Source organism: Garra rufa, chromosome 7 (assembly GCF_049309525.1).
Source record: "Garra rufa chromosome 7, GarRuf1.0, whole genome shotgun sequence".
Taxonomy (NCBI): Eukaryota; Metazoa; Chordata; class Actinopteri; order Cypriniformes; family Cyprinidae; genus Garra; species Garra rufa.
The window spans coordinates 21,036,828-21,043,249 of NC_133367.1; the positions used below are offsets into that span (position 1 = coordinate 21,036,828).

At 34.6% G+C, this 6,422-nt stretch overlaps 1 long non-coding RNA gene across 2 annotated transcripts; it reads right to left on the reverse strand.

The window, feature by feature from the left end:
• Window positions 1-2,364: 2,364 nt before the first annotated feature.
• Window positions 2,365-5,169, reverse strand: LOC141339186 (uncharacterized). Of its 2 annotated transcripts, none has more exons than XR_012355903.1 (5): window positions 4,829-5,169; window positions 3,413-3,458; window positions 3,251-3,328; window positions 2,602-2,878; window positions 2,365-2,503 (listed from the first exon to the last, which is right to left on the reverse strand). It is a non-coding gene; the product is annotated as an uncharacterized lncRNA (long non-coding RNA). The 2 variants fall into 2 exon arrangements; XR_012355902.1 differs by having other exon boundaries at window positions 2,602-2,737; window positions 4,829-5,159.
• Between the last annotated feature and the right edge of the window lie 1,253 nt (window positions 5,170-6,422).

The window sequence follows — 6,422 nt, forward strand, 5'->3', positions numbered from 1 at the left end:
ACTACTTCAGTTGTGTTGTAATGAATCTAAAATATATGAAAGTCTAATGAACTTTTTCACAATATGCTAATTTTTTGAGAAGGACCTGTATATATACTTATTTATTTATTTTCCCACACTTCAGGAATTGTATACTGTATAATCGTGTATATTTTGGTAATATTCAAACAAACAAAATTACTCAAGTACTGTCTTCACTTTTGTTTTTAGATTGAGACAGCAGACACTACAGCATTGCTGGACATCTCTGAAAGAGTGGTAGCTTGTGGGTACACTGGACCACTAACATCTGACAGAAAGGAGGACCTTGTCAGGTATGTGTGACATTTGTAGTTCTTTTTAAATCTGGCTCTCTACTTCCTTTTCCTCTCAAATCTACTCATTAGGGTTTAGATTTTTTGAACACTTTAAGCAGACCCATTTCCCTTGCTTTTCCGATTGTTCTGGAAAGCATAACAATATCACTGAATTTCAGAAGTGCACCCTTCCCCCAGACCTGAAAGGTCACAATTTCTATAGTCAATGTAAATTAAACCAAAACTCTTCTTAACCTCTTCCTAACCCTAACTATATTGTAATTTCATAACTATATAATAACTTCTATTCCTCTTAACAAGGTATTTTCTATTGTAAACACTATTTACTTTATGTAGTGCTGTTGTCCTGCATTCAACTGTCCGAATCCTTCCAGTGCTGCAGCAAATGTGCAAAGGATTGGAACTCTATGGCCTTCATGAAACGATGAAAAAAAATCAGCTTTTACTTTTGAAAAAGTAAGTATTGTTACTTGCATTTTTACATATGATTTTGAGTGATGCATAATAAAAAGTTGTTCTTTTTGATTGGCAGCCTGATGCAGATTTCCTCACAATGGCCCTTACACCCATTTTAAGTGAGGTGGGCTCAGTCAAAAGACAGAGGGAGTTGCGAATTGTGAACTATTTCAGAGCCTTGAAGATGAAGGTAACATTGTTACTCCGAATTGTTGTAATTACATCAGTTTTAATGGGGTGCACTCAGCCAATACAGTGTTGGGTATTATGGATGTAACTAAAGATACACATAAAAGTGTGTTTACTAGGGCTGGGTGAAAAATATTGATATTCTTAAATCCCAAGATTCGATAAGCCTAGCCTGTTTTTATTTAATGGATGGAACATTGTAGTGCACATCCCATCCAATAAAGCGCAGTAAGCTTTGTGCTTTGGTATTTTTAATACAGTGTTTTTCAACCCAGGTCCTGGGTGTTCTTTAATGTTGTATGTTTGAACAAATCTGTTAAGTTTTTATGACAGCCACTATTTATGTTCATATTTATATTTACAAAAAACTGAATTACTATGTAATTGTAACTTATAATAAAGACTTAAGTGTAATTTAAGCAGTTGTATCGCACAAATCAGTCAATTTTTACCCTCTATATTATAATGTAGTACCAACTGACTCTCGTGTATATTTTTCAGCATAGTCAAGTTTTTTTTTTTTCTTGAAAATTTGGCATGTACTGTACCTGATATATATCCAAAACCTTGATTTTAATCTGTAATCGAATTGCAAGCTTGTGATTGAGAATCGGATCATGAAATTGGTCAACCCAGCCCTAGTGTTTACATTATTCATTTATAATACTTAACATTGTAGATTTGCTTTTAATTTTGTTTCTTGCAGAAGGAAGCAACAGCACAGAGAACAGAGGTGAGGACGACAATGAACAAGGGGATAAAATGGGGCACTACACCAGCGGAGATGAACAAGAAGAAAAAATCACTGTCAGCAGCTTCATGCAGTGGCTGACTGGTCAAGACCACGTTCCCATTTCATCCACGCAGAGAGAAAAATTCAAAATACACGTAGAATTCAATCACGACTGTCAGCTTCAGTACGGTCAACAGCGTTTGTGCTATCCTCTCGTAAACGCATGCTCCTGTACCATCACCTTGCCCACCCGGCACTTGGGGAATTACAAAGAGTTTCTGTGCATTATGCGACAGGCTGTGAGTAAAAGTAAAGAATTTGGTCGATCATGAAATAAATTCTTAGTGTAGTGTTTACTTCATATACTGTTTAGTCTGAAATACTGTTATTAGTTTGAAAAACAAAACAAACAAAAAAAAAACAGGAAGTTAACCGTTTTAATGTATTCTGTAGTTCGTTTCTTTATTGTTCTTAATTCTTTGTTGACAGATTGTTACAAATTGTTTTCAATTCAGAAAGTACATGTGCTCACAAAGTATATTTGTATTCAACAAATTCCAGTGCACAATAAAATCTGTGTCTTTAAGCTTGCTTGGTGTTTTGTTTCTGTTCAATTAATATGATAGATTTGTTGAAACAAACTCCCGACAAAGCAAATACAGTTCTTTGACAGGGACATTAGCACCAGTTGAATTCAGCAGGTGTTCGAGGGCCCTCAATCTATCTGGACTCGGAGGGCATTCAAATTCTGGAACAACAACTCCCAAGAAGCTGCTGTGTCCCAATCCAGGTCTGGCTCTTCAATGTCCTGAAGGTATAGCAGTTAAATACATGGTTAAGTATCTAGAGTAATACCTTACCATAAATAGCAGTGTGCTGACAGGAAGTAAAGCAGTGGTACAATACCTCGTAACTCTCTAACTGGCCAGTATTTGTGTGTATCAGTCCCATCTGCCACAGCTGCTCTGGACTTCGATTGCCCTCTGAGGAGAGTGGATGATGGTTCCAGGCTTCTGTGAATGTGTCCAAATCTGCCTGAAGTCTTGGGAGGAAAGTGTAGTGCACACAGAAAAGTTCCTCAACCACCGACAAGTCAAGCAATCCTTCTGCCTCCAGCGAGTGCAGCATGTCCGAGTACTTGTTGGTCACCATGATTCTGACATCACGCCAGAGACGCTCAATCCTATTAAAAGAACATTTTTTCTTTTTCTTTTTTTTGTTTCTTTTTAAAGTGTTAAAATAAATAAAACGGTGCATATAATACAGCTGAGATTAATTATTTTTAAATGTAAAATATTCTGTTACTTCAGCGACACTGAAAAGCTACCTACAGATGTACTGGTCAAAAAAATAAATATATCATAATTTGTTACATTTCCATCCAAGAATCTGACCATGGGATACATATAACATATTTCAGAATGGTTGTTTAAGAAAAAGCCATAAACATACTAAATCACTGCAAAAATATTTCGACAGGCAGTATAGGTTGCTGAAAATACAAGTTTTAAATAATTCTTTGATATTTTAGAAATTGCAGAAAATTGTACTTTACCTTTGATTATGGACACTTTTACCGGCTATGAAACTTCCACGGTCTGGTCTGCTCTTGATACCAGATGACTAGTAAACACTAAATAAAAAAATAAAATAAATGAAATAATAAAAAAACAAGGTGTGACCTGTGTTTTTTCAGAAACAATAAGTGAAAACATACCTTCCTGGAATAACCATCCACACCACCAAATATTAAGATGTTGTATCTATTCACAAGACAGAAAAACAAAAGACAAAAACTTTTTTTTTCCTAATTGTACAGTAATTTTCTTTTGTGCTACAATTCCTGTGGCTTTTTTCTGTTGTTAGAAAAGAGTAGCAATTTACTTTAAAAAGTGTTACTTTTTCTATAAAAATGTTTAATATGAACAGTACCGCCGCTCCCTATACGCAGAGTACGCAGTCTGCGTAGGGCACCAACTCCCAGGAGGGCACCATCCCAGCTGCTCAAAAAAAATATTTGTATTATTTTATTATTTTTATTATTATTTATTTTAGTTTTTATATAGCCTATTATAATAATAAATTAATATTAATAATATACATATACAAATAAACAAAAATATAAACGTATATTTGCATTTTCTGTGAACGCAGAGTAGGCTAGTAAGCAGTGCTAAGCACACGTGATGACACGCAGCGACGCGCCTTTACCTCTGTTTACGGCTGCCTATTTGGCCAAAAATGATGATAATAATTGATGAACAATATGCCTGGTCCTGGAAAGAGACATCAACAGTCCGGCGCCGAGAAACGAAAGAAAAAAAAAAGCCCAAGATGAAGCCCGTGCATCACTTAGGTACGTTCATAATCCTGTGAAACTTTATTTTATTCTGTCGACGTAAATAGTGTTTTATTGTCGGTAATAATTTCACGACTAAGGCATCTTTCTTAATATGAATACAAGCAGATCTAAGTAAACAAAATGACTTAAAATGCATTATATTAAAACACAGAGGCAATTATGATTGATTAATAATGACCATATGGTGTCATTAAATAACAGTGTTAAAATACATAATCTAATACAAAATTAACAGTTTACATTACAATTTTAATAGAAATGCCTGAAAAGGGCACCAAAGGCCTGGTAAATGCAGTTGTTACACTTACATGATGATCGAATTCCTTGTTTAATATTGACCAAACATTTAATTAAAATGTCCACATAATCTTTCCTATCATTTCCTCAACAAAAATATGTGGACATCATAACCCTTGTCTGCTTTATTGTCAAAGTCTGCTTTATTGTCAAAACTGCTATATGTACAGTGCATGTACAGGTAAAAACACAGAATAAAAATATATTTTAAAAAAATACAGACAAATACAAATATTATATATTCTATAAAACACAATTTACAAGCATGGATATGATAGAAAGATAGATAAAAAGGCAGATAACCATGGTTTTTATCATAGTAAAACTGCTTAATTTCCTTTTGTATGATTCTGAGATTATTAAATCAGTCAGACAACTGTATTAATAAAATCATAGCCATTGGAGGTTTTTTTTTTTGTTGTTGTTGTTGATAAAACTCTTGCTCTTGATCTTGCTATTTCGCTCTTTATTTACCTTTTTGACCAAAAATAACTTCCGTAATATTTGGGGGAGGGGGCACAAAAGTAAATTTCTGCTTAGGGCACCCATTTGGCCAGCAGCGGCCCTGAATATGAAGGTCCTCCAAAAGATGCCTTTTCAGGATTTGCTGCAGAATAGAGATCAACAAAATAACATAAGAATAACAAAATAATAACACCATAAGAACATCCACATCACGATGCTTATCAATATGAACAAATAACTTATTTTTCATCCAAAGGTCCTTTGAACCAATTTGGGATTTACTATCATGTACACTTACAAAATTGTTTTGTAAGTGTACATGATAGTAAATCCCAAATTGTGAGTGGGCATCTAGGGTTACTCCAGGTTATTATTATTCATCCTTTTCTTCAGAAGCTGCAGCAAATCTCTGGTCTTCACCAGATGGCCCAGCCTCTTCCTCACAAGCGTGTAATGCCAATTCGATTGTCATAGGCTTCACTAAACGGATTTCAACGTTGTGGCTCTGGATCGTACGGGTTTTGGGCTCTTCAGTATGAAGGCAAATCGTCTTCTTCTTCTTCTGAAGCGTTTTATGGCGGTTGGCAAACCAACTGATAGGTGCTTTACCGCCACCAACTGGACTGGAGTGTGGAACAAGAGATTGGCAGACAAACTACATATTAAAAAAAAAAAAAAAAAAAAAAAAAAAAATAGTCTCTCAAACAGACCCGTCTCTTTCAGGAATGTGATTAACTGTACAAATATTTTCTTAAGTGCTGCTCCGAGTATATTTTCCATTTGAAATTTGACTTTATATTTTCTACATGCATCTCTTAATATTTTCCTTTCATTTTCATATGCATGACATTCCACTATCACATGCTGTACAGATTCAAGTTGATTACAATATATACATAATCCATTTGTATGTTTACCTATTATATGGAGTGTTTTATTGAGTCCTGTATGTCCTATTCTAATACGGGTTATGACCATTTCTTCCCTTCTGTTTCTACCCAAATCTCTTCCCCCTCCAACTATCTTTTGAATGTTATACAGATGTCTACCTGTGTCATTAATATTCCAATATTCCTGCCATTTGCTTTGTGTATGAACTTTAATTATTGCTTTAGCTTCAGCTTTACTTAATGCAATTTCCAAGTCTACTGTTTGTGATTTAAGAGACTGTTTTGCCAATACATCAACCTCTTCATTTCCTTTCACTCCAACATGTGCAGGAACCCAGACAAATGATACATTAAAACCTTTATTATGTAACCTATATATAGCTTGATATATTTTATTTAAAATATCAAGTCTGCATGATTTCCCAGATTGTATACTATTGAGAGCAGAGAGACTATCAGATGCAATTACTACATTGTTTTTATTTCTTTGTTCTATCCACTGTAAGCCTAACATTATGGCTACAAGTTCTACTGTATAAATTGAGAGATGATCTGATGTTCTCTTTTTAACAATTTCCTCACATTGTGGGATGTACACTGCAGCACCTGTGTGTCCATTTTCAGGGTTCTTTGAACCATCTGTGTATATAATTATTTTATTTGCAAAACACATCTCTATATAGCTTTGTACTATGTTCCAGACAGGCATTAGC